General features: G+C 45.4%; 1 long non-coding RNA gene across 1 annotated transcript; it reads right to left on the minus strand.

Annotated features, from left to right (window-relative positions):
* Positions 1-319: 319 nt before the first annotated feature.
* On the minus strand, positions 320-12761 carry LOC135008978 (uncharacterized). The gene is made up of 3 exons (XR_010208619.1): positions 11290-12761; positions 1252-1376; positions 320-1078 (listed from the first exon to the last, which is right to left on the minus strand). It is a non-coding gene; the product is annotated as an uncharacterized LOC135008978 (long non-coding RNA).
* Between the last annotated feature and the right edge of the window lie 305 nt (positions 12762-13066).

The following is a 13066-nucleotide window of genomic DNA, read 5'->3' on the forward strand; positions in this document are numbered from 1 at the left end:
GTATCCATAATAGTTGCTAGTATCCCAAAGAAAGGAATTATAGGTATTATTATAACATTGTTAATGTTTCTCATTTTAATATAATGCGCTTATATAGAGTCAGTCAATCATCAAGGTTTATGATAATACTGTATTTCATAACGACGTTGACATATAAACCTTGATGATTGACTGTCTATATCAGTACCTCATATTAAGATGAGAAATAGATGCAAATAATTACTCCAGATATTTTGTTTTTATTTAATTATTTTATTTAATTTTCTTTTGCTATACCCCAATATTAGGGGATTATAACTTTTTATACTGTAGGTAACACAACTGTACGTGACGTGTCATACATTATGATGAACATAAGGAGGTATTTGGATAGATGTCAAATTGGGCAACTTTGCTTTGATGTGTTGTAGAAGTGATTATTATACCTAACATCCACTAACAAATCCTTTACCTGCAATTATACTTATTTGTGTGATGGAGGAATTTGGACTGGAGAGGGGAGGAGTCAAGATGAGAGGGGAGGAGTCAATATGAGAGAGGGGAGGAGTCGGGACTGGAGAGGGGAGTGGTCAAGATTAAACCGTAAACCGCCCCCCCTAAAAGAAAAGTCTAGATCCGACCCTGATATAATAAACAGTATAGTAAGACAGGACAACATTGGTTTGAACAAGTAAGCAATGCACCATTCGTCCACATCTGCATTAGTCCCAATAAGTACAGAAAGGGGAAGGAAGTTTTTGTACGACTCTGTATCACTGTGTGAGAGGAAAGCTGAGATACTGCTGACAGTGATACTCTGCCTCATCTTCTGCAATTGCTCCCTTAATTGTGAGAGAGAAATCAGATCCTGATCCAGATCCACTGAAACGTTCTGGGATCCCAGACTGACGTTCACTTGCCCAGATGATTAGAAGCTTTGGAGGCTGTCCTGGTTTCTGTTGGTACCAGGCTAAGCAATCTTTGGAATTTGTGCTCCAAAGGATACTTGAGCTGGGTTTACATGAGATGGTGACTGATCCTCCTGGTGACACAGAGATATAACCTGGGGTCTGAGTCATCACAATGTCTCCATATGAAGCTAATAATAATAATAACAAGACCGAGATAAGAGATTAATGATCACAATGGGTGATATGCAATTAATGATCACAATAGATAATATACATTTTATGCTATCATCTTAATATATCTACATCAACATTGTATTAGTATATTTATTATATAGGCTAATAATACAAAATATTCCTTTACCTTGGATGTAAAGACAAAAGACACAGAGTAGATATGTCAGACAAATCATCTTTATGGCGTGGATAAAGGGTTTCCAGACAGACTATTTATATCATGTGAAGTCTCTAGGGAAATAACATCAGATGCTGTGTATGTAAAACAGGAAATATGCAAATGAATTACATCATGGGGCATATTCATCATTAAAAAATTCTGCAATGAGAATTTTTAGTTTTCAATTCTCATTGTATTCACTCACAATTTTTCATGATTCATCATGCCCCCATGAAAGTGATAATTTTCCTCTCCGGCTGCCAGGGTGCCCAGTTATAGAAAGGATCACTTCAGCTGCAGCACCTCCACCCAGAACCCCGCCCCATGGTGGCATGTTATTGCCATGGCACCCTTAACAGCCCCCTGCATCATATTGCCGTGCTGCCTGGCTGCTGAAGTGGTGTGCAGCCACTGCCCCCTGCCCCCCCCCCCCCCCACCCCGCAGCTTGTTGTTTGGCTGGTCCTGCAGCAGTGGCCCCCCACAACCCCCTCCCTTCCGTGGCATGTTGTCTCAATGGCCGGCTGGTCCTGCAGAGACGCCCCCCTGCACTCCCATTCCCACACCCAACCTATGACATGTTGTTTGGCTGACTGGGGCTGGTCGGCTGGTCCTCCAGCTTATGAAGAGATTCTGGGGCTGGTCGCCATCTTATGATGGTGAACAGTTTCATGTTCAAACTCCAGAAAAAAACTATTTTCTGGAATTTGATAAATGTCACAATTTCTACATCCCCTGCATAATGTAGAAATTGTGACATTTAAAGGATGATGAATATGCTTGTGACACTCTGACATGGATATCCTATTAACTTGGATTTATGGGGATATATGTGGCTATATAGGTACCATCACCCATATACTGGAGACAACCTGGGTGAGACACCTAAACTTCTCACTAGCCGGCACAGTGCAGCTGAAAGGGTTAATAGCTTCCCCTTGGTTGGGTTGCTAGGCAACGCCAGCAACCAAAGGACTGCAAGTTGTGGAGCACTAGGACCCAGGAGCAGACCAGCAGAGCAGGAGGAATTGATGCCTCTGATTGGGTGGTGCAGAGCGGGAACAGAGAAAGGCGGAATTACCACCCAGAGAGTGCCCTAAGGTAACAGTGCAAAGTGTGTGTGCTCTGAAGTAACAGCGCGGAGAGTGATGCTGCACTGAGGTGATGCTGAGGAGAACCTCGCGCTGGAGACAGTGAGAGGGAGACAGCACTTTCACCCCAGATAGTACCCTTCAACAAGCCAGAGCCTCAGATGCTGCACGGCACTAGGAGAGACAAACACCAGGTACCCACCGTTAATGAGCTGGAGAACCGCTAGTCACTGTCACCACTAACAGGTACTAGCTCCAGCCACACTTTCAGCCCAGATAGTACCCATCAACAAAAAGTGTCACTTCACATCGCTGAGCAGGGTAGAGAGGAGGGAGTAGAGAGAGAGAGACTGAGTCACTCCATCTAGTGCAGTTGAGACTGGAGAGTGCCCCTATCCGTACTTGAGGTAACCCTGCACCAGTGCTTGAAACAGTGTAATTGGAAGCACATTACCAGGTTAATTGCAATTTACCTCAGGAGAGGCTGCCATTAGAGAAACCCTGTACTCTTCAGTGTGTGAGTTAGAACTATTAAGCAGACCAGGTTGGAAAGCAGGGTTACCCCAAAATGTAATGTATGTCTGTATGTATGTCTGCATCCCAACTATTTGTTTATCTTTACCCAAACAGCATATGCATCTCTGAATAACACATCGGTTAAAGCAACTGTGGGCAATTCTGAGCACGAAACATGTATGAGGGCTGCCAGGGAGTAAGGAAATAATATGCTCTCCTCCAGGGATCTATGTGTATAAAAATCAGTACTCGTACACCAATCCAAAATGTATCTAAAAAACACAGAGTGGGAGAAAGCAGCAATGTTGGGGATTCCCAGGCCACCATCTATCTTACCAAGATACAGTTTATTCCTAGAAATGCGCAGTTTCTTATTTTGTCAAAGAAAATGAAAGAACTCACGAGTAATCAAATCAGTATCTCTCCTAGAAATGGTGATGGGGAGCATTTGGATAAAATAGGATAACTTAGGGAAGACAATAGATTTAAGAACTGCAGCTCATACTAATAGGGAAAGTGGTAAGTATTTCCAGTTATCAAGGCATACAATCCTGGCAATAACCGGGGAGTAATTAACCTTATATAAATGGGAAATGTGGGCGGGGATCGAGACTTCCAAATATTTAATAGTCTGAGTAGAAATCTTAAAATTGTCTAGCAAATGTTGAGGCAACCCAGTACAATTAGGACTCTAGTATCCATCAAAACTTCTGACTTTTGAACATTAACCTTGTACCCAGTGAAGGAGCTAAAGTTGGTCAAAGTATCCAGAATAATCAGGACTGAGACAGATAACTTAGACACAAATAATAACATATCATCTGCAAATAAACATATTTTCAACACAGTCAAACCAATGGAGATGCCCTCGAAGAGAGGGTTAGCCCAGAGGGCAATCGCCAGAGGCTCAAGAGCAAGGACAAACAGCAGAGGTGACAAGGGGCATCCTTGTCGGGTGCCCCTATACACCTCAAAGGGGGAAGAAACATAACCATTGCTGGCAACTTGAGTAAGAGGGGAGTGAACTATAACACGTAAAGCAGTGGTAAATGATTTAGGGAAACCAAATTTATTCAAAAACTCAAATAAATGATCCCAGGTGAACAGGTCAAAGGCTTTATCAGCGTCCATAGAGATAATGACCCGATCACCTGAGCCACCCCCTGATCCAATTTCTGGACTGCGGCCAATACTTTTCAGACATTGACAACAGAGTGTCGCCCATGAACAAAGCCAGTTTGATCATAAGAAATTACCGATGGCAATATCAATTTCAGCTGGTCAGCTAGGATCTTAGTGAACAATTTGTAAACAATGTTAAGAAGAGATAATGTATGATCACTCAGATACAAGATCTTAAAGATCACGTCCCAGTTTTGGCAACATTCTGATGACAGCTAAATTAAAATACAGGGAAATCTGCTGGCCCTTCAATAACTCATTAAAAACACTGGTCAATGTATCTCCCACCCTAGAGGCAAATATTTTAATACTTCCTCAGTAGTGATAAGAGCTATAAGAGCCTCAGCCTGTGATTCAGATATAGCCAGAAAGCCTTCTTATTAACAACATCAATGTCCTGATGAGCATAAAGATTGGCATAAAAGTCACAAAATACCTCTAAAACTTCAGAACCCTGATGCACTCGGTTCCCTCTACTACTGTAGTTTGTAATGAAATAACTTGATTATTAGATCTAGTACTGCGTAATAAGTTAGATAATAAATGTCCAGTTTTATTCCTATGTTTGTAAAATTTAAATTTAGTGTTAGAAGTATGCACAACAGTCTGCTGGTCAAGGAAAGCATTAAAATGAGTTTTAGCATTAAGATTTAGGGTTCTGTTAGCCACAGTCAGAGCTGATTTGTACCTGGAATAAGAAATAGTTAAGTCAGATTGAGCTTGGATATATGAAGCTGACCTATCTTTTCTGTATTTAGCAAGAAAGGAGATAATCTCCTCCTGCATAACCGGTTTAGCAGTTTGCCAGTACAGAAAGGGGTCCCCAACATGTTCAATATTAGTGTATTTAAATTCCTCCCATTTAGCCTCAGGTATATTCTATAAGAAGTGGGATTGATCCTGCACCACCTATAACAATCTTAGCTAGCTACAATTTTATACCAACTGATGATACATATTATTAGTGGTAAATTCCACTGTCTTATTTATTTATGTTGGTGGTGCTCACCTGAGGAAATTGGTAATTACATCAAAGACTAAAGGATTTCTCCCAAGAAGAAACAGGAAGAATAAAATACATTGACCTCTTTTGTGGGGGCACTCTTTTATTATTAAGTAAAACTTAACTTTTAATTTATATACTTGCTTAAAAAAATAAGATTTTACTTACCGATAAATCTATTTTTCGTAGTCCGTAGTGGATGCTGGGGACTCCGTCAGGACCATGGGGAATAGCGGCTCCGCAGGAGACAGGGCACAAAACTAAAGCTTTAGGATCAGGTGGTGTGTACTGGCTCCTCCCCCTATGACCCTCCTCCAAGCCTCAGTTAGGATACTGTGCCCGGACGAGCGTACACAATAAGGAAGGATATTGAATCCCGGGTAAGACTCATACCAGCCACACCAATCACACCGTATAACTTGTGATCTAAACCCAGTTAACAGTACGACAAACGTAGGAGCCTCTGAACAGACGGCTCACAACAAATAACAACCCGATTTTTTTTGTAACAATAACTATGTACAAGTATTGCAGACAATCCGCACTTGGGATGGGCGCCCAGCATCCACTACGGACTACGAGAAATAGATTTATCGGTAAGTAAAATCTTATTTTCTCTGACGTCCTAAGTGGATGCTGGGGACTCCGTCAGGACCATGGGGATTATACCAAAGCTCCCAAACGGGCGGGAGAGTGCGGATGACTCTGCAGCACCGAATGAGAGAACTCCAGGTCCTCTTTAGCCAGGGTATCAAATTTGTAGAATTTTACAAACGTGTTCTCCCCCGACCACGTAGCTGCTCGGCAGAGTTGTAATGCCGAGACCCCTCGGGCAGCCGCCCAGGATGAGCCCACCTTCCTTGTGGAATGGGCCTTGACAGATTTAGGCTGTGGCAGGCCTGCCACAGAATGTGCAAGTTGAATTGTGATACAAATCCAACGAGCAATCGTCTGCTTAGAAGCAGGAGCACCCAGCTTGTTGGGTGCATACAGTATAAACAGCGAGTCAGATTTTCTGACTCCAGCCGTCCTTGAAATGTATATTTTCAATGCCCTGACAACGTCCAGCAACTTGGAATCTTCCAAATCGCTAGTAGCCGCAGGCACCACAATAGGCTGGTTCAGGTGAAACGCTGACACCACCTTAGGCAGAAACTGAGGACGCGTCCGCAGTTCTGCCCTGTCCGAATGGAAAATCAGATATGGGCTCTTATACGATAAAGCCGCCAATTCTGATACTCTCCTGGCTGAAGCCAGGGCCAGTAGCATGGTTACTTTCCATGTAAGATATTTCAAATCCACCGATTTGAGTGGCTCAAACCAATGGGATTTGAGAAAATCCAAAACTACATTCAGGTCCCACGGAGCCACTGGGGGCACAACCGGGGGCTGTATATGTAGTACTCCTTTTACAAAAGTCTGGACTTCAGGAACTGAAGCCAATTCTTTCTGGAAGAAAATCGACAGGGCCGAAATTTGAACCTTAATGGACCCCAATTTGAGGCCCATAGACAATCCTGTTTGCAGGAAATGTAGGAATCGACCCAGTTGAAATTCCTCCGTGGGGGCCTTCATGGCCTCACACCACGCAACATATTTTCTCCAAATGCGGTGATAATGTTGTGCAGTCACCTCCTTCCTGGCTTTAACCAGTGTAGGAATGACCTCTTCCGGAATGCCTTTTTCCTTTAGAATTCGGCGTTCAACCGCCATGCCGTCAAACGCAGCCGCGGTAAGTCTTGGAATAGACACGGTCCCTGCTGAATCAGGTCCCGTCTTAGAGGTAGAGGCCACGGATTTTCCGTGAGCATCTCCTGAAGTTCCGGGTACCAAGTTCTTCTTGGCCAATCCGGAGCCACGAGTATCGTTCTTACTCCCCTTTGTCGTATAATTCTCAGTACTTTGGGTATGAGAGGCAGAGGAGGAAACACATACACTGACTGGTACACCCACGGTGTTACCAGAGCGTCCACAGCTATTGCCTGAGGGTCTCTTGACCTGGCGCAATACCTGTCCAGTTTTTTGTTGAGGCGAGACGCCATCATATCCACCTTTGGTTTTTCCCAACGGTTCACAATCATGTGGAAGACTTCTGGATGAAGTCCCCACTCTCCCGGGTGTAGATCGTGTCTGCTGAGGAAGTCTGCTTCCCAGTTGTCTACTCCCGGAATGAACACTGCTGACAGTGCTATCACATGATCTTCCGCCCAGCGTAGAATCCTTGCAGCTTCTGCCATTGCTCTCCTGCTTCTTGTGCCGCCCTGTCTGTTTACGTGGGCGACTGCCGTGATGTTGTCCGACTGGATCAACACCGGCTGACCCTGAAGCAGGGGTTTTGCCAGGCTTAGAGCATTGTAAATTGCTCTTAGCTCCAGTATATTTATATGAAGAGACATCTCCAGGCTTGACCATACTCCCTGGAAGTTTCTTCCCTGTGTGACCGCTCCCCAGCCTCTCAGACTGGCATCCGTGGTCACCAGGACCCAGTCCTGTATGCCGAATCTGCGGCCCTCTAACAGATGAGCACTCTGCAACCACCACAGAAGAGACACCCTTGTCCGTGGCGATAAGGTTATCCGCTGATGCATCTGCAGATGCGATCCGGACCATTTGTCCAGCAGATCCCACTGAAAAGTTCGTGCGTGGAATCTGCCGAATGGAATTGCTTCGTAAGAAGCCACCATCTTTCCCAGGACTCTTGTGCATTGATGCACAGACACTTTTCCTGGTTTTAGGAGGTTCCTGACAAGTTCGGATAACTCCTTGGCTTTCTCCTCCGGAAGAAACACCTTTTTCTGAACCGTGTCCAGAATCATTCCCAGGAACAGCAGACGTGTTGTCGGGGTCAACTGAGATTTTGGAAAATTCAGAATCCACCGTGTTGTTGCAGCACTACTTGGGTTAGTGCTACTCCGTCCTCCAGCTGTTCTCTGGACCTTGCCCTTATCAGGAGATCGTCCAAGTAAGGGATAATTAATACGCCTCTTCTTCGCAGAAGAATCATCATTTCGGCCATTACCTTGGTAAAGACCCTGGGTGCCGTGGACAATCCAAACGGCAGCGTCTGAAACTGATAATGACAGTTTTGCACCACGAACCTGAGGTACCCTTGATGTGAAGGGCAAATTGGGACATGCAGGTAAGCATCCTTTATGTCCAGGGACACCATAAAGTCCCCTTCTTCCAGATTCGCTATCACTGCTCTGAGTGATTCCATCTTGAACTTGAATTTTTGTATGTACAGGTTCAAAGATTTCAGATTTAGAATAGGTCTTACCGAGCCGTCCGGCTTCGGTACCACAATAGCGTGGAGTAATACCCCTTTCCCTGTTGTAGGAGGGGTACCTTGACTATCACCTGCTGAGAAAACAGCTTGTGAATGGCTTCCAATACCGTCGCCCTGTCTGAGGGAGACGTTGGCAAAGCAGACTTTAGGAACCGGCGAGGGGGAGACTTCTCGAATTCCAACCTGTAACCCTGAGATACTACCTGCAGGATCCAAGGGTCCACCTGTGAGCAAGCCCACTGTGCGCTGAAATTCCTGAGTCGACCCCCCACCGCTCCTGAGTCCGCTTGTACAGCCCCAGCGTCATGCTGAGGGCTTTGCAGAACCCTGGGAGGGCTTCTGTTCCTGGGCAGGGGCTGCTTGCTGCCCTCTCTTACCCCTTCCTCTGCCCCGGGGCAGATATGACTGTCCTTTTGCCCTCTTGTTCTTATAGGACCGAAAGGACTGCGGCTGAAAAGACGGTGTCTTTTTCTGTTGGGAGGGGGTCTGAGGTAAAAAGGTGGATTTTCCGGCAGTTGCCGTGGCCACCAGATCCGATAGACCTACGCCAAATAATTCCTCCCCTTTATACGGCAATACTTCCATATGTCGTTTGGAATCCGCATCACCTGACCACTGTCGCGTCCATAAACTTCTTCTGGCAGATATGGACATCGCACTTACTCTCGATGCCAGAGTGCAAATATCCCTCTGATCATCTCGCATATAAAGAAAAGCATCCTTTAATTGCTCTATAGTCAATAAAATACTGTCCCTATCCAGGGTATCAATATTTTCAGTCAGGGAATCCGACCAGACCACCCCAGCACTGCACATCCAGGCTGAGGCGATGGCTGGTCGCAGTATAACACCAGAATGTGTGTATATACTCTTTAGGGTAGTTTCCAGCCTCCTATCAGCTGGATCCTTGAGGGCGGCCGTATCAGGAGACGGTAACGCCACTTGTTTTGATAAGCGTGTGAGCGCCTTATCCACCCTAGGGGGTGTTTCCCAGCGCGCCCTAACCTCTGGCGGGAAAGGGTATAATGCCAATAACTTTTTTGAAATTAGCACTTTTCTATCTGGGTTAACCCACGCTTCATCACATACATCATTCAATTCCTCTGATTCAGGAAAAACTACAGGTAGTTTTTTCACCCCCCACATAATACCCCTTTTTGTGGTACTTGCAGTATCAGAGATATGCAAAGCCTCCTTCATTGCCGTGATCATATAACGTGTGGCTCTACTTGAAAATACATTTGTTTCTTCACCGTCGACACTAGATTCAGTGTCCGTGTCTGGGTCTGTGTCGACCGACTGAGGTAAAGGGCGTTTTACAGCCCCTGACGGTGTCTGAGACGCCTGGGCAGGTACCAACTGGTTTTCCGGCCGTCTCATGTCGTCAACTGATTTTTGTAATGTGCTGACATTATCACGTAATTCCATAAACAAAGCCATCCATTCCGGTGTCGACTCCCTGGGGGGTGACATCACCATTACCGGCAATTGCTCTGCCTCCACACCAACATCGTCCTCATACATGTCGACACACACGTACCGACACACAGCAGACACACAGGGAATGCTCTTATCGAAGACAGGACCCCACTAGCCCTTTGGGGAGACAGAGGGAGAGTTTGCCAGCACACACCCAAGCGCTATAATATATATGGGAACAACCTTATATAAGTGTTGTATCCTTATAGCAGCTTAAATATATAAAATATCGCCAAAAAAGTGCCCCCCCTCTCTGTTTTACCCTGTTTCTGTAGTGCAGTGCAGGGGAGAGTCCTGGGAGCCTTCCTCACAGCGGAGCTGAGCAGGAAAATGGCGCTGTGTGCTGAGGAGAATAAGCCCCGCCCCCTATTCCGGCGGGCTTTTCTCCCGTAGTTTGTAATATCTGGCAGGGGTTAAATACATCCATATAGCCTCAAGGGCTATATGTGATGTATTTTTTAGCCATAAAAGGTATTTACATTGCTGCCCAGGGCGCCCCCAGCAGCGCCCTGCACCCTCCGTGACCGTTGGTGAGAAGTGTGTGACAAACAATGGCGCACAGCTGCAGTGCTGTGCGCTACCTTCAAGAAGACTGAAGAGCCTTCTGCCGCCGGTTTCTGGACCTTCAATCTTCAGCATCTGCAAGGGGGGTCGGCGGCGCGGCCCCGGGACGAACCCCAGGGTGAGACCTGTGTTCCGACTCCCTCTGGAGCTAATGGTGTCCAGTAGCCTAAGAAGCCAATCCATCCTGCACGCAGGTGAGTTGAACTTCTCTCCCCTAAGTCCCTCGATGCAGTGAGCCTGTTGCCAGCAGGACTCACTGAAAATAAAAAACCTAAAAACTTTTTCTTAGCAGCTCCTTAAGAGAGCCACCTAGATTGCACCCTGCTCGGACGGGCACAAAAACCTAACTGAGGCTTGGAGGAGGGTCATAGGGGGAGGAGCCAGTACACACCACCTGATCCTAAAGCTTTAGTTTTGTGCCCTGTCTCCTGCGGAGCCGCTATTCCCCATGGTCATGACGGAGTCCCCAGCATCCACTTAGGACGTCAGAGAAATTATTATATCAGATACAACTTATTCTAAAAGACTCTACTTGTCCCCCATTACAGGGAGTACACAATGTTTTATTATTGATGGTGAAATATGGATTAGTATTGGGGTTTTATTGCAAAAACGGGTATCTGCTTATGCACCCCCATAGGGCATTCTTGGTTGTAGGGGTGATTGATTAAGTATTACAGATGGAGCCCTCTTTATCTTTGCCTTTAATAGGATTAATTGAGCCAGGGCAGTCGGACTTAATCCCCTGCTGTATTGTTCTCTCTGTAATGTATTATATTGCAGCTGAGAACAATAGATGAAAGGCTTATGCTAATAAACCATGGTGCACCTGTGACAAACCAGGTAAGTATCGGGTTTGGACGGATATGATAATTGGTTGAGTTACCTTTTTATTCCTGCCGCCTGGACCTTTACCAGTATAGAACTTTGCTGAGAGGTGTGTCGGACAACTCCTAAGAAATAACCGTTGCCTTTAGTTGCTTAGAATTAATTTCAATTTATTGATATAGCAATGGTGCTTAAGAAATTCCTGGTAAATTAAATAAGTATTAATTCGATAAACCATCACAATACGGTTTCATTGTCAACAGAATAATTAACTTTACAGTTAGTAACCGTGTTTATTACACTACTCCGTGCTGTCAATTCCGCCTGTAAATAAATGGATACCCAACTTTCTCTAATAACATGCCGGTTATACGTGAATACAAGCATAAAACATTTGGTAAAACTCTAACAGACCAGTATTGCTGGTTAAATGTACGTACTACAACTTTGTAAGATTAGTACATGAATCACGTCCCCGGTACTCCCCAAGTCTGACTTCACAATGCAGTTCAATTGGGTACTACTTTTATCATGTTAATTGAACTTGTCCTTATTGATGGACGAATACAGTTACCACTCTAATATGGGTGACGTCTCTTAGTGGATCTATCACAATTAATTCCCGTCCAAGCTATAGTCTCTCGTTCAGAATTTACTGTTGAGATCTGTAAAACGCCCTGTTACTGTAAATGACTGTGAGTGCCTTAATGAAGGTATTTATTAGTCACTCCATTACCAAGTCACTGGTATTCCTCTCTCACTGGGTGGACATGCACATCTATGTAACTTGACGGATTCAGTTCATTCTCCTGACTTTAGGACGTATTACACTGATTCCCTCTCTTTGTTGTTAGCATAGTAGGGTAGCAGAGGCTTGATTCCTGACGGAAATGTGATAGCTCTTAACTGCGATACAATCTTTTCTCCTATCGATGCTTACTAGTTGTGTCGATTGCTGCCTCCGGACTACTATATGAACGTGTTGAATCAATGCTGAATTACACTGCAGTGTGTCTTTTACTACTTTTCAGTCTGTTTAATAAGTGCACTTATTGCTATTTGCAGGTAGCTTGACTCTCTGTGTGGTGTGCCTGCGTGGAGTTGTAGGATTAATAAAGTTAAGGTACCTTTCCAATACTCTCAGCTGTGGCTGACTCTTTGTTTCTTTTTATTATAGATGGCTCCGCCTCCCTGGCCGTCACTCACCAACAGGCCGCTCCTCTCTTCTCCCTCCGGATCTCTGCGTCACTGCCAGCTGCCTCAGCTCAGCTCCTCACCACCGCCGCTGGAGGCTTGCGTCCCGGGTCCCGCCGGCGTGGATTTTCCGCTCACTGCTGCCGAGGGAGAGCTCACATCGCTACTGCTGCTGGGTGCCAAACACCGGGTGAGAGTCGCTGATCGCGAAGGGAGACCAAACCCTGTCCTCAAGCTCCGTAGCCTTACAGCGCTTCCCCTGCTTCGTTAGCTCAGTCCCTCTCTCATCCGTTGCTCAACTGTCAACTGACCAGTCCTCACTCCCCTTCACCTCCTTTCCCCGAGTCCCTGTATCCTTCCGCCGGGACCCAACAGTTTTATTCTCGTGCAGGGCCAGTCTCTCTCCATATCCCCCATGTGCGGGTCCCCCCAGACTATTGTTCATGCAGCACAGATTTTTAGATACAATAAATTCAATACAATAAATACAATAAATTTAGATACAATAAATTCACTGCCCAGTGGGTGACAACAATACCACTATATTTACTACCGTGGTGCAAAATTATCATCTTCACAGCAGTGGGGCACCACACACCTATGCACAGCAGAGAAGCCAAGATGCACGTGGCTCCATATGT

Source organism: Pseudophryne corroboree, chromosome 1 (genome assembly GCF_028390025.1).
Source record: "Pseudophryne corroboree isolate aPseCor3 chromosome 1, aPseCor3.hap2, whole genome shotgun sequence".
Taxonomy (NCBI): Eukaryota; Metazoa; Chordata; class Amphibia; order Anura; family Myobatrachidae; genus Pseudophryne; species Pseudophryne corroboree.